This window comes from Buteo buteo, chromosome 14 (genome assembly GCF_964188355.1).
Source record: "Buteo buteo chromosome 14, bButBut1.hap1.1, whole genome shotgun sequence".
In the NCBI taxonomy this organism is placed as follows: Eukaryota; Metazoa; Chordata; class Aves; order Accipitriformes; family Accipitridae; genus Buteo; species Buteo buteo.
Genome location: NC_134184.1, coordinates 17,082,449 through 17,105,086, shown reverse-complemented (window position 1 = coordinate 17,105,086; position 22,638 = coordinate 17,082,449). Strand labels below are relative to the sequence as shown.

At 40.7% G+C, this 22,638-nt stretch overlaps 1 protein-coding gene across 15 annotated transcripts in view; it reads left to right on the top strand.

Moving 5' to 3' along the window:
• The first annotated feature begins 1,038 nt into the window (after positions 1–1,038).
• LMO7 (LIM domain 7) overlaps positions 1,039–22,638 on the top strand; it is a 99,946-nt gene continuing 78,346 nt past the window's right edge. For 3 of the 15 annotated variants that reach the window (XM_075046042.1, XM_075046038.1, XM_075046035.1), the window contains exons 1-2: positions 1,040–1,097; positions 4,720–4,789. The gene's annotated coding sequence lies outside the window, so the exon portion shown is untranslated. Of the gene's footprint in view, positions 1,098–4,719; positions 4,790–22,638 lie in introns of all 15 variants that reach the window. The other 12 variants (XM_075046036.1, XM_075046044.1, XM_075046045.1 and 9 more) reach the window with 8 other exon arrangements.

The following is a 22,638-nucleotide window of genomic DNA, read 5'->3' as shown; positions in this document are numbered from 1 at the left end:
GACCTCTAAGCTCAAATAAATACCCTTCCTAGTGTTTGATTTCTATACTCAACTGGGATATAACCCTCTTTTGGACTGGTTTAGGAATATTGATTTCCTTTTCTGACTTGTGTGTGGGTAACTAATCTGGGTGTTCAGAAGAAATCTGCCAAATCTGGTCCCTTGAAGCAACGTGGGCAGAGGGAGGGATCTAGTAGGAGGAATCCAAGTGAGTTTAGGCTTGAGCAGGGTGCTGTGTTGATGGTCTCATTCGAGATGGAGGGAGTTAATGTCAGGAGCAATTCTCTCCTTTTTTTCTTTTTTTCTTTTTTTTTTGTGGAAAACAACTTTGCTGAAAACCTGCAGGCAATGCTTTTGGCATTGGATATCTTAAGTCCTTTATAAGACATTGTTCTTGTTCACTGCTTTTCACTCTGAATATAAAAAGTAGTCCCATTAGTATGGTCCTACCACGTGCCAAGTAATGGGAATTGATGTGCACATGGTAATACAGACTTGCTGGTGTGGTTCTTTAGTCACACTGCCTTGGGTGCAAGCGGCAGGAAAAAAAACTCTATTAAAATACTTTGTGCTGGATATCATAGGTATACATGCTGTAATATGAAGCAGGAGGTAAAAGACTTTTTTTTTTCTTTTGCACTTCTGTTTGAAATGTATTTTATGCTTTTCAGTGTGGCTGGTATTGCTTTAGAAAATAATAAGTATTCCCACAGAATTTAGCTGAAGATTGGTTTACGCTAGAGGAAACTGCTTGAAGATGTTGCATCTGACTTCCTTTGAGGCATAAAGAACTGTTTTTTAGATACTTATTTCTTTTGAATATTTGAATATTTCTTAACATAAGAAAATAGTACGAACTAAGTGTTGAATCAAAAAGTTTTTGTTGGTTTGTTTTTTGTTTGTGGGGGTGAGTTCATTGGTTGGGTGGGTTTTGTTGTTTGTTTTGGGGGGGCCTAGTGTACTTCTTAGATACTCTTGCTAGTCCTGATTTTGTGTCCAATTAACTCTCAATTCTTATTTTTATAGACAGTTACTGGGAAAAGCTTTGGAACCAAAGACTTTCGGGCAGCTCTAGAAAATGGAGTCCTGTTGTGCGAGTGAGTATTGATTTACCTATATAAAAATCCTTCAGGTTAACATCAGTTGGTCTCTTTCCTTGCTGGCCTCTGAAGTTTTTTTGAATTACCGAAAGTATTTTGTAATAAAATTATTTATTTATTTTTCTTTATACCTGTTGTTTGCCGTGGGAATGAAGAACAGCTTTCAGACATTCTCTTTCTAGATCTACATGTTCTATGTGTTGTTCCACACACTTCGTGTGTTACCAAGAGGATCATGCTGATCCTCTGGCCAGTTGATTGGTTTTATTCGTTATAGCGCTTATGGTATCACTGGGCTTCCTTCTTCAGCTTGTGCAAGGTGCTGTGGCCATGGCTGGGATCAAAGGACTCAGTTACACCTATACCCACTGTTGTTGTTTGGGTTTTTGTCCTCCATCCCTACCCCCTCGTAAGAAATTATTGTAAACTCTGTGTGCTGAAAACTACCTGTTCCTACCAGAGAACTTGACATTCGGAGAAGTGTTCTTTTTAAAAGTACTACATTTCAGAAGTGAACTAACTTTACAAATTTGTAAATTTAAGATAACAGGCAGACATTTGATTTCATGTACTTACTAATAGTGCTCTTATGGTTACATCCAAGTATCTCAATAATGTAGAATCTATTGGATGTCATTTGGCATACTTTATGAAAACATACTTAAAAAAAAAAAAAAAACAAAACAAAAAACCCAAAACAAAACCAACCCCCCCCAAAACCCCAAATACTTTACGATGATATAAGTAAATGCATTGGGTCTCAGCATAACATAGAAATATGTTGTCCTGTATGTGCACATGCAGTCCAGGTTTCAGTACTTGCTGGACTGTCTTAGTTACTACTTTGAACAGCAAACTCTGACCTCAGCTTTTTATGGAGTGCTTTCTGTAAAAAGCTTCCTTATGCTTATATATTATAGGCTTGGCAGTAATGGGACTTGTCTGGTTTTGTTGCTAGACTGAGTCAGAGGTGTAAAATGTCCACTTGTCAGGTATCTTCCACATATCTGTAATTGGAACAGGTTTCCAGGACTGGAAATGGTGCTAATCCCTTAGTATTTTAAGGACTGGCTGGTGTAAATGTCATTAGAATGCCAGTGTGAGAAAAATCTTGTTAGAGAGCTACCTGGGACAGTTAAAAAAATATGTCAAATCTCAGAGCCACTCTTAAATCAGTTCAGCAAGCTAACTTTCAGAAAATATTTATGAAGGTTCAGTTCTCTGTTTTTTTTTTTATTTTTTTTTTTTTTACTATGTATCAAAAATAACCACAGCAAATGCAAAAAGGCCACATTCCAGCATTTTCTCTTCTGTGAATATTACTGCGTTTTCTGTCCTTGCTTTTATTTTTCTCTTTGGGCCTTTGCCCATCCATTCTATCTTGCTAGTTGCTTCTCCTGTTGTCTTTGTGATATGGGGGAGTTGATTCATTTTGAAGACTGAATAATGGAGAGATGGACACTGTATTTTCATTACTTAAGTAATCAAATGTTAACTGACTGAATGTGGTAATAAAAATAGCATATACATTTAATAAGAAGGTATTTCTTCAGGTATGTATTTAGTGGGATGTGTCTATTGTATTCAGCTGTAATTTTTAAATAGTGTCTTTAAGAATTGGCAGTGGACTAATATATTCTAATCCTCTGATATCTTCATTGTTGACGCTTATTTGGCAAAAGAATATGAGCCTCCATCTGCCAAATGCAAATCAGTTAAATTTATCTGTAATTAATAGCCATATGCAAGAAAAACATCCTGTAATTTCTTAGCTGAGCAGCTTGCCTTAGGAGGCACACAACTTTCTTTAAAGCAAAACATGCCTCATTATGTTGCACTAAATCATATAGCTGTCCTCCTGTGGCGTAATTTTAAATTTTACATACTTGAAGTACAAGAAGTGATTTTCATAGAAATTCTGTGGAAAAAGAAGAGAGCAAGATGGGAAAGGTTTTCACATGTCCAATTTTCACCAAAGTCAATGGAGTGCAAGATCTTAAATAATGGAGACAAACTAGACATGACATTGCCCATTTCCTTGGTTCACCTGTGACATGGCTAATTTAGTGACCATGGATATATTATCTCTGGAGGTGGCATATTTGACTTAAACTATAGCAGATAAGACCTATACTTACACCACATATTCCTATAGCAGTCCAGTTGGTTTGTTAGGCCTACTTAATGACCAAGCACACATGTTGATTGGCTAATCAGTAGTTGACAAAATAAAGCATTTTACATTTTACCAGATCTCCTGCATACACATTAGAGGAAGAAAGTCACTAAAGTTTTCCTGATCACATGCTACTTCATGTTCTTATGTACAATAAAGCAAATAAAAATTATGCATTTGGAAGATTAAAAAAAGGGGGGGGAAGCTTTTTTTTTTTTAATTCCACCTCAACGGATCACTTATTTTTCTTTTTTCTTGTTGTTTTCTTGTGGAAAACTCATCAAATGTATTTTGTTTAGTAAATAACTTAATGCAGTTGAAAAATCTTGGGACCTGCAGCCACTATTTCTTCTTCTGCAGGCATCTAGAAATCTATCCTCCATTCCAGTGTGTATAGGTAAACTCTCTTATTTGCGTTTATTTTCCAAACACATGTGCTGCTTGAGCAAAAAATGCTTTTTCCCACATAAAGTTTTAAACTCCAGGTCTTGACTTTGCATTGGTGTGGGTAGATCACAAAAACTTGCTGATGCTTTGTGGGGTAAAGGGTCTGGCCAGACAAGCAGCAACAAGAAGAGGGAGCAAGTCCAAAACCTTCAAAGGTATATAAGCAGATGAAGTCTGCGGGGTGTCCTGAGGTCCCTGTTCTCTGTTGATCCTGTGGTCTAGTGCGTAGTTCAGTGAACGACAGTATTTCCCTAACTCTGTGACTGAAAACCCGGGTATGAAGGTGCAAGGATTCCTGTGCAGTATCCTTGCTGCAGGACAAGGTGTGCATTTGGGCTTGTGTATTCAACAGTGATGCATTAGTCTGTCCTACCTTCTCAGTTCAATTATGAATCTTATATAAAGTTAAGAGTGATATGAGGTGCAATCTCTTCTGGCTGAGACTGAAAACAACCTCCATGTGTAAATTATGTGTGCCAAAAATGATGGCACACATCTTACTGGGCTTGATAGCATTATGAAAACTGAGTTGATTTCTTACACTTATAGCAATATCAGTGCTTTCACACTGAACTCTGAAAATTAATATTCTGATATATTTTTGACATCTGCTCCATCAGAACTTTTATGTGAAGAAAATCTTTAAATGGGACATTTGAGACTGATAACATCACCACCTGTGCAGTAGAAACACAGATCCAGTTCTACCTATGCCTACCCAGGCTTTTTCTCTTCTTCTTTCTGACTTTGCCATTCTCAGAAATCTCTTTGCCTGCGTGTGACTTGTCCCATTTTTGCTTCTACAGTCTGTTGTTGCTTGTCACTTCTCGGAAAACTAACTTAAAAAAAAAATTAGGGGATGTTAATAGGTTCAAATTTACTTGGTTCAAGTCATGTAAGTTAGGACTATGTGCAAACTATTTCTTGATAAGCATTGATGCTCATGCTTAAATAAAGTTGATTATGTAACAGAAAAATCATATGACTTCTTTTTAGTTTGATTAACAAGATCAAACCTGGCATCATTAAGAAGATCAATCATCTGTCAACTCCAATAGCTGGCTTGGTAAGTAATGACATCAAATCTAGTATCTGGGGTATGATACCAAGTTCTGTTTGTTTTTAATGAGTGCTCTCTTGCCTATTGTTCTTACATGGTCTTGCTACAAAAACCTACTAAGTTTTCAAGATGTTAGTTCCATTTCTCTTTTTGTTTAAAATAGTACCATTTATATGTCATTGTAGACCACAAAGGCTACCTACTCTGTGATGTAACTTTATAACTTTAATCAGCTTGTCACTGCATGAAGCTTCACCATCCCCAGATACATCAAGCACTGACAGTTCCTGTGCACAAACCGATGTAGCATTACCTCCCTTTATTTAAAGGCCATCATCCTGTTTTATATTCACAAGCCACTTCAGATGTTGCTTTATTAGGGAATGGGCAGACTAGGAAATGTTCTGTGTAATGGAAGTATTTTTAGAATCTGCTTCTCCCCACCCACAACAAAGCTTAGGTTGCTTTAAAGTAACTCTGATGATGCAAAGATCTCTCCTCAGGCTTCAGCTGAGGGATTTGCCAATGTTTTGGCTGTAAATCACATTGTTGGGGGGAAAGGGGGAAGATACATGTAATTGTTTTCACAGGAAATTTAAAAGATTTCCTCTATGCTGTCTGACAAATTTGCTGGTCAGAGACTGTAGGATAAATTTTGTAGCCATTTAGCATCAGAAATGCTTTTCTGGGTAAACAAATTGAAATAATTTTTTTGTCATAATTTTTTCCTACGAAAGCCTTGTTGGCTATTTGTGTCACTGGGGTATCTAGGCCACTTAGTCCTGTCACCAGAACTGTTGGTCTCATCTTAAAAGACCCAAGTTGAACAGTGACATACGCATGATGCCTGTAACAAGCGGAAGATCCCACTTTATGGTAAACATGCAATCTCAACTTTAGGGAAAGTTACCTAATCTCTTGATAGGAGTAGAACGCAAAACATCTCTAGATAATTGTTGGCTCATCCCATTAAAACATATAAATACAAAACGTCTGCTTTTGCTGGTCAGCTGTGTATCTCATTAGAGAAGTGTAGTTAACTTGGCCAGAGGTCATAAGATTGGGTTAACTTGTCATATATTATTGCACAAGCTGAGAACGTTCATTTCCATATCAAATGAATGTAGAAAGTATTAGCTGCCTTTGTCCCAGAAGAGCTCAGGGTATTAGGCTTGCGAATAATGAGTGCTGCACATTCTTTTCCCGTTAAGCATCTGAAAAAGAATTCAAATGAAACCAAAATCATTCTGGGGAGGACAGCAGAGTTACTGTAGCAGCAGTTTGATTGCCTAAATGGCCTCTGAAGTAGCCATTTGATCCAAACCAGAAAACCATAGACTAGATTTCATTTTTGTGGTGACTTAAGCATTGTCTTGAATCATAACTGTAAGAACTCTTGTTTTTACATGCTTTTTTTTTTGCTTGTTTCCAGATGCAAAAATTTGGAGCATTCATTAGGTGTGTAGTTTGTATCTTACTTGTAGTGTGTTATTGTTCCTTCAAGTTGTTTCTAGTTCCTACAAGTCTTCAGAAATAAAGGAAAGGGGAGGAAAGGTGAATGGTTCTTCTAAACCAAGATCATCCAGTGGTATTGTTGTTAAAATACCACTTGAAGATAGTCATTGAGAGAGCTGATGTTTTGTGTCAACCCATGAAAAAGGTTTTACATAAATACTTCAGTTTCAGAAGATTGTGATTGTGAGGGCCATAATGGGAGGGTTCCAGAAAATGGTGCTTACAATGGCAGTAGTAGGAGGGTAGGTGTATTTTCCCAGATTTGAGAGGAACATGCTCAGTTATACCAGCTTTGAGAGCCCAGCTTTCATCCTGGCATGTAAACTCAAACTAAAAACAATGGGTTTGTACATCTATAGAAAAGCAAGCATTAGTACCTGACAGGCTCAGGATACTGTGGCTGATGATCCACAGGATTTAGAGTTGCAAAGAGCTTGCTAAGGAATTAGCCGGTAGGCTTGTTTGCCATGTTCTGGAAATATTTTCATTGTTAGTAAGCTGCTTCTCCCACAAATCTGCCTGTAGATAGTGTTTTGTGTATACACTTCATGTATACACTTCCATGGCTCTCACTTCTGCTGTTTTCAGTGTCTTCCAGTCTTGTATTAATTGCTCCCTACCAAGCCTTTATGAGATTTAGAAATTACTGTTGATAGGGGGACTTTTTTCTGTGGTTTGGTTTTTGGTTTTTTTGGTTTGTTGTTTGTTTTTTTTTTTAAAACCAGATGGAAATTTTAACTTCAAGAGACGGCATTTTTTTCTAAAGGGTAAACAGATGCCACAACTTGAATTCCAGTGTTGCAGATCCTGTAATCTGAAGATCTTTTGATCATGTTCTTTCTACAGCTCCTTTTCATGGTCCTCTAGACTTATGTCCTCAAATCCATTTAGAAAACATTTTATGCATTCATCATGGGGCAGCTAACATCCATTTCTCTCCTGGCTCTTCTGACTAAAAGGAAACAAAAACCCCATATTCTTAACAGTTTTGTGGCAGTCTGATTATCAGAAGAAAACAAATGCTTGAAAAGACATCTTGTTTCTGCCCCCCCCCCCCCCCCTTTTTTTTTCCTCATCCCCCTTTCCCCTCCAGGAATTTCTTCAGGTTTGGTTTTGTTCTATAGGGAGTTAATATATTTTATTTCCATGTAAGTGTGTTTTTTAAGCTTTCTATTCACTTCAAATACTTGGCAGGTTTTTTTCAGCAGTACAGAAACACAGTGCTCAACGGGCATCTTCGGTTGAATCTCCAGAAGGGTTTCATTATATTGTTTCTTTGACTGCGTGGTTGTTTTGAAAACAAATTTCTTGAGTAAAATAGGAAGTGAAAGCCTATATGAATAATGAAACATTCTGTTTTGTATGGTGTATTGTGTGCTATACTTTTTGGTATTGACTTAGGGTGAAGTGCATTTTTTTTTTTTTAAATGAAGTAAATGCATTATTAATTTGTTATGTCATACTTTTATGACACCTTAATTCTCATAAAATATAATAGGGGTTTTATATTAGCAGGATTGCCTAAATTCCAAGCAAATTTAGGCAACTAAAACCAAGCCTTAGCTTTCACCTTTAGTTTGATTATACTGCTGTCTAGTGATTTTGGGTGTGGATTGCAGTGGTTCAGGTATAATCATGGCAGAACAGATAAATAAATACATGTGTTTTGATGATTAAATACTGAAATGAAACTCAGCATTCAGTTAACAGAAAATGCTGAATTGGTACCAGGCAAACTTAAAAAAATTGATTAAACTTATCTCCGGTTTGGCATGGTGCAGGAAGGCTGGGCTGCAGCTTGCGTGGAAGGGTTTATTAAAACTTGTTGGGAAGGAGAGTTGGACCGGGCTATAACTTGATCTCCATCTAGCAGCTTGCTGCTGCAGCCCCGCTGCTCCATTTCTCTTCAGAGGCACGTACCTCTCGTGGTTTGGGTGAGATCTAGCCATCATCTTATGCATCTTTGTCTATTCGTTTATGTTCCAGTTCGGAAAACGAGTGCTTCACTGGGGGTAAGGCAAATACCAGAGCAGTTGCAGAGAAGCGGTGGTCAAAGACGGGTGACCGAAGAAGCCTCCATGCAGCTCCTGAGGTGGTTTCCTGAGCAATGAGGGTGCAAAGGACCAACTCCAGTGGTAGTTGCAGAAAGATGCCACTTGCTGCAGGTCGATTTTTAACAGCGCATGGCAGATTTTGCAGACAGTGACATCCCTGTAGGTTTCCCGAAGGGGACTTAGCTGGGACGTGGCTGTTGGTTTGTTTACTTTAATTTGGGCCGGGTTTTTTTAAGTGCTGTTTGTTTAAAACCTTTGCACTAGAACAGTTTCTGGAAAATGAAAATTTAATTTCTGCTTATCTTCAAAGCATCTAAAATACACAGTTTGTGTAAAGAGCAATGTGTATATTTTCCCTAGTACAGCAGAGCAGGCAAGCAAACCGGCACAGAGCAGCAGTTCTTGAAGCCTTCTGGCATTTCTGGGGGACATGGTAAGGGTAACTGAAAGGTCAGAGGATTGTGGAAGTTGGGTTTCATTATGCACAGTCGTGAAAGTGCAGTCTGCCTTAAAAATCCACTTTTTCTGGTCCATACTTATGTGAAACAGAGATGGGATTTATGGAAAAGTGACTTAAATTGGTAAATCTTGCTGGGTTCTGATACTGCAAAATGATTTTGCTTAGCGTTCTGGGAGGGTGGGTGTGGTGGAAATAAATGCTTAGAAAAAGCAAATGCAAAGAAAACCCGGTTCTTAATAAATATGGGCTTTTCAGCTTGAATCCCAGCATGTGAGATGATTTGGATATAATCACACAAGAGAGAGGACTTTGTGGTCTGACAACATGTTTTCCAGCAAGGCTCTGCAGAGCATTTTGAGGCGCATCTCAGGCTGCAGTGCTGTCATTCCCCAGAAACCTCACGTTTCCAACTCAGTTGGCTGAACACAGAGAATCATGCACCAGGATGGAAGTCGTAAGACATCATGAGACAGTGGGAAGATGAATGAGTTTTTTGTAGTATATGCAAGCTCGACATATCTGTCAGAATAATACATTGCTCATTGCTCAGGATAAATAACTGTATGCACTGTAGCAAGGCAAAATTTTAGTTAAAGTAAGTTTCCAGCTGAGACCAGGTGGTGAAGCAAATTCAGAGTTAAGAGTCAGGATCTCCCTTGGAGAATGGTAGTGAATGGGAACCTTGCCTTGCAATGTACCAATTTGGTTGTTCAAGACCATCTATCTTTCCTTGCAGTTCCTATGAGTAAGGTGGAAGTGCAACACTTTGCTCTGTGATTGGGAAGTGTTTCATCACATCAGAGGCATGAGGGCTGTGGTTAAACCATAGGGCAGAGTAGAAAGCCATTGGGATTTTAGGATTGTAAATGAAATGCCATTAGCACTTTTTTTTTTAAGTTGGTCCCTGATTTCCAATCAGTAGAGATGTTGCTAACTCTTGTCTGTCTCATTGTGAGTGCTGGATGAATGTTAGCACCATATGTCATCTTCGTTAAGTTCTTCAGCTTTGTCAGAGGAGTTTCTGATGAACTTTTGTTTCCCTTTCACACAAGAATAAAACTGCACATCTCTAAGCAGTCCCAGGTTTGAACATGTGCATCTGAAATGTGGGAGTGGGAATTTTTTTTTTGTTCTAGTGGGGAATTAGGGTTCCTCTAGAGTGAAGAACATCTTGATAGTTTTCCAGGCAGACTTTTTCAAACACTTACTTTCCTGGTTCACCAAGGTCCAACATGCCCCTCTGACAACTGCTGCTCAAACATCATTTCCTCTCTTTAATGCAATCTAATATAACACCACTACATTCTATAATTTACTTATTTAATGTGTCAGAAGGTATTAGTTCCACTTGCACCAAGACAGCCACCTCAGACAGTGGGGGAAAGCCACTTTGTTGTGGAGATCATCAGCATGTACCTCCTAAACCAGGAACGTAGGCGATAATAAAGGTGAGAAGGGAGAAATGTGAAAGAAAGCTATACCAAAATGAAAGGGGAGATAAAGATACGGGTGGAGAAGATAAAAATCGTGCCATAAAAAAACATTTTTCTGAGCCTTTGTGCCTAACACTCTACTGCAAACCATGGAACCACCCTGGTACTTCCTTATCTCATGTCATCAAGTAGAGCTGGCCAGTATTTCCTTTTCTGTGGGAAAATTTTCTTGACAGGGTTGTTTTTTGTGTTGCAGGGGAATGGCATGCAGATGGTTTTTTGGGGGTTTTTTGGTTGTTTTTTTTTTTTTTTAACTTTATATAGTACACTTCTAAAACAATTTCTCAGGTAAAATCCACACTTGCAAAGTGAAGGTTATTTCAGTTATGTGTTTTATTTAGAACATGGCTTCAAAGTTCCTTGTCTAGATTACTTAGAATCAAATTAGTTGTATTTTCCACTTAAATTTAAAAATCTGATGGTAATATTAATATAAGAGGCTTTATTTTAATTGAAAAAAGAATCCTTTTTTCCAAGCAGCTCTACTTCCAAAGTTCATTACTTCATGCTGAAAATCCTATTTGTTTTTTCCTGCTGTTGATCTTCTTGTGTTTAGTATAGCCTTTATATTGGTCCATGCTTTCTGTCTTCTTGCATTTTGTATTTTTTTTTTAAATAATTTGAATTTTTAAATATTAAACTTCTGCTCTGTGACTTTGACTAGTATGGGCTACACTAGTAATATTAATAGTAGCTTGTCTGGTATGAGAAAATCAGTATAAGAGAACTCCTCGTCCTTTCTATTCTTCATGAAAAATCAGGAAGGGCAAATACACAAATACATGGACTAAGTTGCATAAAAGCTGCTGTTGTTTGCTTTGGTTTGCTCCCAAACACCAAAAAATAAAGGCTCAAACCTGGATGGAATTGCTGGTTGTACAGCAACTAACAGTGTCCAAAAGCACTCATAAGAAGTAGCCTCATAGATTTTGGTCGAGAGCTGGCTAATGAGCTGATAACCATTTGACGTGCTCCGTTTGCTTGTCTGACGTTTTCTTTGTGCAGCGAAGAGGGAATAATACTGAGTGATGTGGAGCATTGCTTTTTCTTCTGAAGGTTTAAGTCACCTTTCTGAAGAGTACCAGAACACATCATGGCTAACGCAGCGGCTGTGGGCTCTGCCTCGAGCCCTGCCTCCATCACCCTCTCTTGTGGCTGACCTGAGTCTTGGGATTTTGATTTGTCTGTGGACTGTAAATTCAGAGGTACAGGGTGAGTGCATACGCAGCACTGCTGTGAACGGTGAAGTTGCGTAAGTCCTGTTTGATGTCTTTCACCTGGAAGCTGATTAATCTGGTATTGCTTTTTGTAAGGCAAGGCACAAGATGAAACATGTCTTTTTCTGAGAAGTTGATAATTTCAATGTGTAAACAAAGTTAAAGAGGCATCATTGCCTCTTTTGCAGATGAATATGCTCAGCAAGTTGTTGGGGAATTCAGAAAGACAAGTATTTTAAGAGACTTCTAGTTACTTGGCATAATCCTTACTTACATGAGTGGAGATTTTTGTTTTGCAATAGCAATTGGTGTTTCTTCTGACTTTTAACTTCAGTATGGCTAAAACTGGAGAGGAAGGGAGAGAAAGTGAAAGTGGGTATGGTCTGACAGAACTCATGCCCTGCATCCAAAATGTGCTCTCCTCTATAGGGCAGCCTATACATTTAATGCAGGTTCAGGAGCACTTCAGATGGCAGAAATGAGGTCAGGTTCCTCTTTATAGTAGTAGTTATCTACCTCTTTTCATTCAATATCCTTTTTATGCTGCAGGTAACAAAACTTTCCAAAAGTGTTTTCCTTTTTCTTGTGGGAAGCAAGAGATTTGTCAGAAATGGGAAACATTGCACCCATTTTTAAAAAGGGTAGAAAGGAGGACCCTGTGAACTACCAACCTGTCAGTGTCACCTCTGTGCCTGGGAAGATCACAGAACAGATCCTTCTAGAAGCTATGCTAAGGCACATGGAGGACAGGGAAGTGATTTGAGACAGCCAGCATGTCTTCACCAAGGGCGAATCTTGCCTGACCAACCAAGTGGCCTTGTATGATGGAGTGACTACATCAGCAGACAAGGGAAGAGCTACAGATGTCATCTGCCTGGACTTCTGTAAGGCCTTTGGCACAGTCCCCCACAACATCCTTCTCTCTAAATTGGAGAGATATGGATTTGATGGGTGGACTGTTTGGTGGATGAGGAATTGGTTGGATGGTCGCATCCAGAGGGTAGTGGTCAACAGCTCAAGGTCCAAATGGAGATCAGTGACAAGTGGTGTCCCTCAGGGGTCCGTATTGGGACCAGTACTATTTAATATCTTCATCGATGACATAGACAGTGGGATCGAGTGCACCCTCAGCAAGTCTGCAGATGACACCAAGCTGAGTGGTGTGGTTGACATGCCTGAGGGACAGGATGACATTCAGAGGGTCCTGGACAAGCTCAAGAAGTTGGCCCATGTGAACCTCATGAGGGTCCACAAGTCCAAATGCAAGGTCCTGCACCTGGGTTGGGGCAACCCCTGGTATCAATATAGGCTGGGGGATGAAGGGATTGAGAGCAGCCCTGTGGAGAAGGACTCGGGGGTAGTGGTGGGTGAAAAGCTGGACATGAGCTGGCAATGTGCGCTCGCAGCCCAGAAAGCCAGTCATACCCTGGGCCACATCAAAAGAAGCGTGGCCAGCAGGTCGAGCGAGGTGATTCTGCCCCTCTGCTCTGCTCTGGTGAGAGCCCACCTGCAGTACTGCGTCCAGCTCTGGGGTCCTCAGCACAGGAAAGACATGGACCTGTTGGAAGGGGTCCAGAGGGGGGGCACAAAAATGGTCAGAGGTATGGAGTACCTCTCCTATGGAGAAAGGCTGAGAGAGTTGGGGTTGTTCAGCCTGGAGAAAAGAAGGCTCCAGGGAGACCTTGTTGTGGCCTTTCAGTATTTAAAGGGGGCTTATAAGAAAGATGGGGACAAACTTTTTAGTAGGGCCTGTTGTGATAGGACAAGAGGTAACAGTTTTAAACTAAAAGAGGGTAGACTTAGGCTAGATATAAGGAAGAAATTTTTTATGGTGAGGGTGGTGAAACACTGGCACAGGTTGCCCAGAGAGGAGGTAGATGCCCCATCCCTGGCAACATTCAAGGTCAGGTTGGACGGGGCTCTGAGCAACCTGACCTAGTTTAAGATGTCCCTGCTCGCTGCAGGGGGCTTGGACTAGATGGCCTTTAAAGGTCCCTTCCAACCCAAAACATTCTATGATTTTTTTCTTCAGTAGAGAAACAGTAATTGCCAGGAAGGACAGCATAACTTTAAGTGATCATATTTTACTGTACTTAAAAAACAAACAAGGAATTTGAGGCACCACGTTCTCTGTGTTTGGTTTTGGGTTTTTTTGTGGGGATGTTTTCTGTTGGGTTTGGTTTGAGGGGATTGTTTTTTTTTAGTTTGTCGTTCCCCCCCTCCCCCAGATACTTCAGCCTGTTATTATACTTAACTTGAAACCTGTCTCCTCTGGCAAATGATATAGTTTCATTAAATACTGAAAAGCATTTTAATGTATAGTGATATGTTTACTGCATTGCTTTAAGTAAGTGCAGTAACATTTTCAGATTTTTAAAGTGCTTAAACCAGATGAGGACTTCTACCTACTGTTACCAAACATACACCTTAAGTATCTAGTTTTGTTCTGACAAGTACAATTACATGGGAGGGGAAGCTTTTTTCTTTGATCAGTGGTCCAGCTGAAGTGCTCAGACAAGTTTCCTGGACATAAGAGAATTTATATTAGTCTGAGAAAATCTCTTTTCACCTGGGAAGTGACACAGCATGGTATTATTTCAAACGTAACCATCAAGCAATGTGTTAAATTTCTTACTTAATGAATTTTAGTGAGATTTTTGTCAATGGTACAAAAAATGCAACTGGAAATTAGCATGTGTGTTTCCGTTGTAAAATTCAGAAGGTTCAGTTGCCATTGCTTCAAACTCCTAAGCAGATGTTACCTTTTTTTTTTAATTGGGATTTTCATCCCCAAGTTTGTGTGCCCATCATTTTTCCCTAATTTGAATTAAGTTATGACTTTTTGGGGGTCTTTGTAAATTTATGAAGCATTTTAGAAACCTGTTCATTATGCTTAATAATTTAAGAAAATTCTTACCTCTTATATAAAAAGTCTTTAAAATGTTATATCTTAGAGTACTTTGCAAAGAGCTCTTTACCATGGTGTCAGTTCTATGCCTGAAGATAGAGCATGGGCAGAGGGAGTTTTAGTGGCTTTCCTGAGGTCAATCAGTAAGTCAGAGTAGGGTGGGGACAAAATTTTGACTTTCAGTCCAATTCTTTCATAGGCTATACTGCGAACAAAAAAAAAAGAAGTATGTCTGACCTGAGTTTTGAGAACCTAAAACTGTAAATTAACAAATGTCAGGAGTGATGCAAGACCTGATAGGAATGTGTGTGGAACTATAAATCACTTCTGGTACTCTTTCTACTGTCTTATGGGAAAGAGGAATGTGGCTTGTATGGAAACACCTCTGTTAGACAATTAAGAAAAGAGGGCTGTGTGCTAGAAAGGAAGTATGGTTATTAATAGTTAGAGATGACATTGTTCTGTAGTCTTTCAATGCCTGATAGTGGGAGTATGTAATCTCGGCAGTGGTTTACTGATGTTTTGTGCCCTTCTGCTTGAAAACATATGGTATGTTTCAGCCTTAGCTCTGAATTTCCTTTAATTGTTTTCTGTTGCTGCCTAAACACTTTGAAATGTAGGGTGTGGGGAAAGGGGAGGTTGATGCAAAGTCTTTGTGACATTTTTAGTAGCTGCTCAAGACCTCGATCAGGCAGAATGAAATCCAGACACTGGATTGAACTTGACAGGTTTTGGGTGGGTGATGATGAAGTGAAATGTATCTAGGAGACATAAGTGGGGAGAAACTATATGGGTGCAGACCCCAGGAAATAGTGGTTCAGCTACTCGCCCTGGTCTGTTGTCAGGGGACAGTAAGTGCTGTGCCTATTGGTTGATCTCCATGAATCGAAAGTAGTATTTGGGGGATGCTTTAAATGAGATAATGTCTTCCAAACCGATGCTTCCGGCATGTTACTGGGATAAGATGTCAAAATTCTAAGTAATTAATTTAAAAATTCTTGTAAACTAACTGTAAAGTAATATGATTGACAGCAAGAACTTCCTAATGTGGAAAGTTTTCATCCCTCTTCCTGCTCTAACCCAGAGCTCTGAATAAGTATGACCCTTTCTGCCTCAACTTGCCAGCACTTAAAAAAATACATAAATTTGGTTGCCAAACGAACTGCAAAAAATTTCCATTTATCAACTCAATCAGCTGTAGTCTGTCATATACTCTGTCATTTGTGTGCTATTTTTATTTCCTTAAATAACTGATGACTGTTTCTGTGTTTGTGAAGAAACATTCCTTCCTAACTGGGGGGAAAAAAAAAATGTCAACCACGTAGAAAAGGTACACACCTTAAATCATACTTGTGACATTTGTAATCTGATTTCTTCTGCCTTTGCCAAAGAAGTGTGGTGTTGAGATTTCTTGCGGCAGTTGGTGTTTATCTGTGTTAAATCTTCATAAGCTGGACGCTACAGTGCTTTTTTTTCTCTGGGTTGTCAGATATGTATTGATGTGCAGTGTTTAAAATTCATGGCAATTTCCAAAGAAAGTAGATGTTAATTGCAGCGGCGATAACTCTTTCTGCGGTATCAGTGCTGGAGCCATACAGCTATGGTACTCACTCTTCTGTTTGGTACAAAATCCTCATACCACATCTTTTAACGCCTGTCTGAACACTTCCGTGCCCGTGTGCCCATGCTGAATCACCCTCCTCCGGTGATGTATGTAAAAGTTCTATTAAAAACGATGCCAACACCAAATGCTGCTGAATGCAGAGTGCCGAGACGCTGCAGCTGCGGTGATGGAACTTGCTTTCTGCGGGGTGTGAGGATGGGGGGAGACATGAGGAAGCCTGGCACTAAGGCAGATCGTCTCCCAAGCCCCTCTTTGATCCGGGCATGCAGGGGGAGCTTCTCTGCACCATGGGATAAGCCCATGTAGCCAGCAAGGGTTAAACAGGGTACTAACTAGCATGCTGCTCCTCTTGAGAAACAAAAGATGTCTGGCTGCTGAAGGAAGCTAAGTTAGAGGAAACTTCCAAATTCTCTTCTAAGATGAATGAAGTACTAAACCATAATCTAAAAATCAGGGACTATGTGAATTGAGGATCTGAGGCAACTTGCTGTCTATCAAGCCCTGTGTAGAGAGGGGCTGAATTTCATCTGTATCATATTGTTAATCTGTGTGAGCAAAACAGAAAAACTTGTGTGTACAAATAAAAAAAAGGGTGTGTGGGGAGCAAGCTCTGCCAAAATGTTCAGTGTTTCAAGAACAAGAGGTCTTTACTTCTTTTATTACTCATTAGGCTTCAGGGGAGTTTCACCTTTAAGTGGATTACTGTCATTCCAGTTCTGTGTAGTGGGGTGACTTGGCACTGGAGTATTTTACACACTTCACTTGTGAAGTCTGTTCTGTATAAACCGTTTGGGGTGAAAAGCACATCACTTGATTTCCTCCCCCCCCCCCCCCCGCCACTTTTTTTTTTTTTTTTTTTTCCTTGACTTTGACTGGAATGCAAGTAACTGGTGGGAAAGTTAAGGCTTGTCTAAACGTGGAAATAGCCTGGGATGGTTATTCCATACTGGCTTTCCGAGCCTATGCTTTCTTTACAGTAAGAATGCCTGCAAGTGGGCAAGCTAAATTCCCTTTGTCTTGTCTGAAATGGGATGAAGCTGTGCAGTGCAGAGAGCTCTCTGGATTGACAAGGCGTGCCTGCCCGGGTTGCTCATGTGCTGTACTTTTGCCCTTCTCCTTTCCAGCTGGCCTTATTTGGTAGCAGTGACATCCCAGAAACACACCTGCAGTTTACAACCTTGATAGTCACTCTCCCTTATCAATAAAAGGCTCATTTGGTACATGTTGTTGCCATAATATATGGCTGTAATGTTATAGTGAAGGTTATGCTGTAGCTTGGTAAGAGACATGGGCCTGGGAGGGATTTTGAATCGCTGGGGACAGTTGGTCCCTTCCTGTGTCAAGCACCTTGAAAACTGTCAACTTGGAAGTCCTGCTTCAAAAAAAAAGCCATTAATTTCTGTTGTGTGTTTTCCTTGATGCCATTAGTCCTGTTAGAAGGAAACTGTGGAGGTCAGCGCTGCAAGAGGTTGCAGGTAATGAGGTGAGCCGGGCAGAGAGGTCTTCTGCTGGCCATTACCCATGGCGGTCGGCAGCGCCAGCAGCCGAGGAACAAACTCTGGGGAACATCCTTCAACACACACCTTGGTCTTACAGAGCTCTGCAATGGGCTGCTGTCATCACAGACGGCGTTGGGGTTTGGGGAATGGATGGGCCCAAACCAAAATGCTTCTTGCCTAAGGCTGCGTCAGAACGTGGTTTCTGTAATGGTTGGACTCTGGTGAGACCTGTGAATTGCAACAGTGAAAAGGAATGTTCCTCTTCCTGGCTGTCATTTACAATTATTGATACTGGGAGCACCAGGGTAACAGGAGACTTTATGGAAACAGTTTCCTTCCTGCGTTCTGGCAGCAGAAGCACCTGCTTTTTGAGAGGAAGGCTGGAAGTGAATCGTTGGTGAGTTGGTGTCTGTAGTAGAGCTGGGGCAGGGACTCCTTGTGTCAAGGATCACAGTAATTTATTGTTTTACACAACGTGGAAAAACAACGAAGGGCACATGGAGGGGAGTGGCAAAGCAATTAGCACTGTTTCTGATCTTTGGCCAATACAGTCCTCCATGTGTGCTGTTACAGGTGGGATAATTTACCAAACAGAAGCCCTGAGGTCACTCTTAAGTCAAATTATGCCTGCAGGATGATTGTTTTAATTATTCTTTTTAGTTTGGGGCCCAAAAAGGGAGGAAAAAAGTAGTTTAACTATTCCACCCACCCCTCCTTCTCCTTTTGGTTCAAGGTCGAACCCGTTAGCAGCCTTCAGAGAAATACAGAGAGCTGTAGGAGCTGGGATTGCAATCCATAGATGGGATGAGTGGGTGATGGGCACTGAGCATCCTGATGTGCAAGGCCAAGGTGGTAATTGGGAGTTCCTGGCTCCCAGGGCTGTGGTCAGACCACAAGATTTGTTCAGCCCCGTTCCCTGCTCTCCCCCCTCTGCCCCCACCTCGCACCCACAGCCAGCGCTAATAACCGAAACGTACCTCCGAGGAAGAGCAAGTTACCCAACTTGTTCAACGGGCTCCTGCTGGAGGTTTCTTTCCTTACCCTACCTCTGAATATAAACAATGCGGAGCTGTGCAGTGATGCTGCTTCAGAATGCAGCTCTAAATTCTGTATTAAACTGATGTGGCCTGGCTTTAGTGGTCAGTATAATGGTGCATCTATGAAATAACGTTTTCTACTTTTAAAAAATACCTCTTTTTGTAATGGAAATAGGCCCTTACTTAAGGGAATGAGGGTGCCAATAAAGAGGATTTGTCATGAATGCAGAGCTGAAGGAGACGCAGTGTAAGCTTTCAACATGACTCCAAATGTCTTCATAAATGTAGTACTAAGAAACATGTCTGTTAAATATGATGTATTCGGATGATTTTCAGAATTCTGTAGCCAAAAAATGCATCAGTCTCTCTTCGTAAAATGTCAAAAGTTTTTGTTGCTAGGCACTGGAGGTACTGAGTGGTTTTTTCTTTCATTTTTTTGGGAGCCTGGAAATTGAAAACAACTTCTGGCACCAAGTCATGGTCTAGATGATGCTGTAATACTTACATGCAAATACGCTTCATGGTCATGGGAGCATTGGGTGCCATTATGAAATTATGACCCCATCTTTCCCCTTCATACTCTGGGGGAAAAAAAAACAAAACTAACATCCCCCCCAAAAAAAAACCAAAACCAAACAAAACCCAAAACACCAAAAACCGAAACAGAGCTTGAATAGCAGTGGAAGCAAAGGCTTTAACTGAAATGGTGGGTATTTGCATAAGAGTAAGAGTCAGCAGACTGTCTTTGTCTGTTGGCTGATGCAGCCAGGAAAAACAGAAAAACACTGTATTAATTAAATTATTTTTCTCCCAGGTGCCAACTGATTGAAAGATGTGCCATAACTTGCATGCCTACAAGATCTCGGTGTGTTTCAGTGCATGCATAGGGTTTCAGAGAAACAGTTAACTGGGGAGAAAACAGGCTTGCAACACAGCATGACTGCGCCCTAAAGAAAGCAAATGTATCTACAGACTTGTTTAAATTAATATTCCTGCCCCACCTAGATAATCATGATAATGAGGGATTTATTTTTTTAATTAAATTTCAGCTCAAATATACAAGCTGAATTTAGTGTGATGGTGCATTGCACATGAGTAGTCAAAATAAGACAGTATTTACACATTCTTATATGGAGACCTCTCTTCTTAATTATTTTTTCACTTTGTGCTCTTTCACTTCTGAGATTTTTAAAATTCTTTTTGTGTTTTACCCATTGTATATCCCTTCTCAGTTTTTCTTTTTTTTTTCTACGTAAGGTCAACTCTTTTCTTGATGCTTTTTGCATGTCTGCTCCTGTCTTTTGCCTCATCTCCCTTTTGCTCGTGCTATTTTTTTTTCCATTTTAGAAGTGCCCTTTCTTTTTTTTCCCCTGTGTTTTTAGGTGTTGAGGAACCTATGTACTTCCCCACCACCTCACCAGTGCTATATGGTTGTCTTCCTTTCCATAGTGCTGCATCATCTTTGTCTCAAGTTCTTGCTATGGTGATGTACATTAGGAGCTGATGACAGGTGCAACAGCACCACTGCCAGTTGTGATCCTGTGATTTTTTAAATTACTTGTTTTAATTTTAATTATTTTTTTTTTTAAAGGAAATTGTCCATGGTTTTGTGTTTTCCTATACAGTTACTGTATTCTTTCTTCTCCTTTGCGGTGTGGAGGATAGCGATGGGAATGAGGAGCCCTGCAGCGGCAGCCCTGCTCTTCCCACCCCGTTCAGCTGCTCCTCTGGCGCAGCCCCCTGCCCTCACCTCGGAGCAGAAGCAGCGCTGAGGTCTGTCAAGGAAGGGCAGGGGAGACAGCGCTTTCCTCTCCTCATGTCCATGAGGTTGCAGGAGTGAGAAAGGCAACCCTGCTCTGCTAGGACGTTGGAGGGAGGGCATGGACCACAGTCTCAGTTTCAATATGGGCATGGCATCTTGGCTCCTTCACAGCGTTGGTTATGGGGATGCTTTAGTATGAGGCAGAGGGAAGGTTTTGTGGCTAGTGATGCCCCATGGGGACCAGAAAGGCAGGTGCATGCTTGAAAGCATGTGGTATTGTTTGTCATTCCTCCGAACGGTGGTATTTAAATGCCTGCTCGTGGATGACCTGCTTCCCACTGCTGGCTCCGTCTCTCCCGTGTAACAACTTTGCAGAATTTTTGGGTGCGGTTTCCTTTGAAGTTTGAGGCAAAAATGAAATGCTGAATGGTAATAGCTCTACCTAGTCAGCGTTCTGTGCTGTGCATTTAATGTAAGTCTGTACAACGTGTGGGAAACTCAAGTCGTGCTGGGAGCATCTGAAATGCTCTGCTGTTTCATTATGCACACCGGCTGGGAAAAAAACAGTCCCGTCCTGTCCCCCTCCCCAGTCTCCTTCCAACCTCCCCCCCCCCCCCCCCCCAAAACATTCTGAAGTAGTAGTAATAACATACTAGAAATGAATTGCACTTGAATTTTGTGGTTAAGACTTCAGGCTTTATTTTTGTTGTGATTTAAAACCTGTAATTCTATGATGCTAATTCCAACTTCAGATGCTTATGGGAATGTACTGATGGAGCTCTGTATTAAAATCATCTAGTTGATTTTTGTCCATGTTATCCCTGTTGGTTCAGGAGCTTTCTCTTTTAGTGGTTGGAAACCTTATATTTTCTGCATAAATATATTTGATCTGCCTGACCATGGATCCTTGCTTTTGGACTGTGCAGCTCTTCTCTCCCCTTCTGATTTTGCTTCCCTTGTGCTGGTAGATGGCAGCAGTATTGCCTCTCGTGCTCCATTTTACTGGTGTAATGGAACCAAGTTCTCCAGTTCTCATTATATAGGTCCCTTGTCTTCCCTCATCATCATACTCCTCTTTCTCTGCAACTCTGCTGTTTGAATCTTTCTTAAATTTGAATGGCCTGCCCTCATTTACAGAGAATGGGAACACCTCGTTGGAAGAGTGGGGTTGTGGACACAGGCATGAACCCTTTTTTCTCAAGCATGCTGCTTCGGTGACTTGTGGTCACCAGGAGATAGGTTTGGTGTGTTGTGTTTCTCCAGGTTTTTGAGTTCTGAATGTTTAAAAATAATTCTTTTTGTGGAGTATGATGAGATTCCGATTGCAGTATACCCTTTGGTGCTGAAGTGGTAACTATCATTAGTCTTATTAAAGTACAGTTATACTGGTAAAAGGCATAGCATGATGGCTTCTATATTTGAGCGCGTTAATCACCAAACAATGTTCCTGTTCACATTTCTAATGATAAATCTAATTGCAAGGTTGATAGCTTGTCATTTTTTTTTTTTTCCTGCTTATTTCTGTGGTGCTCTTCAAAATTCATTTTCAGGTTCATTATTCTGGTAGAGTTTAAAACAGCTGCTAGCTATTTTGAGGTCTGTAGCTTCAGTGATATACTGCGATGATTAGGGATGGTCAAGAATAATTTGGCAAGGACAGTATTTAGAAGTGCTCATTTGTTGAAATTATACCTTTTTCTGTCAATATCCAAACTTGAGCAATAGCCTTTTGGGTAACCTCTCTTGATGCTCTGGGGGTGAATGCCAGGCCCTGATGGGAGGAGATCTGCTGTTGGGGCGGTCACCTGCGAGATGGCCGGTGTGATCAAACTGCTGACTTGGGAGCTGGGGGAGGCAGATTTTGAACCATGTTTTATCCTGCATACCAGCGAATGCCACGACTAGCTGTGTTCTGCCTCCCGTGTTCTCTCCCCCTACCTCTGACTCATTTCTGAAGGTTTTGACTCATGTCGGCGATGATGTTCTTGGGGGCTGTAAGTGTTACTTATCAGAGGGCTGATATTTGATAGGTTTAACTGCTGCAACACCTTCAAAATTTAATTCTTTTGTGCGCCAACAGTTTGGTCATTGTGTAGCCGAGCAGCCACTGATGAGCAACTCTGCTGCTTTGTTTTCGTTGTGCTGGGGCTGTAGGCAGCATCCATTTCTTTAAATTGCTGACTCTTCTTCCTTGTTTACCTGCACAATGTGCTCCTCCTCTGCAGTTCAGTTAACGTAACCCCTCGGTTTTGGAGTTTACTCTGAGCTTTAATGACTGGTCTGACC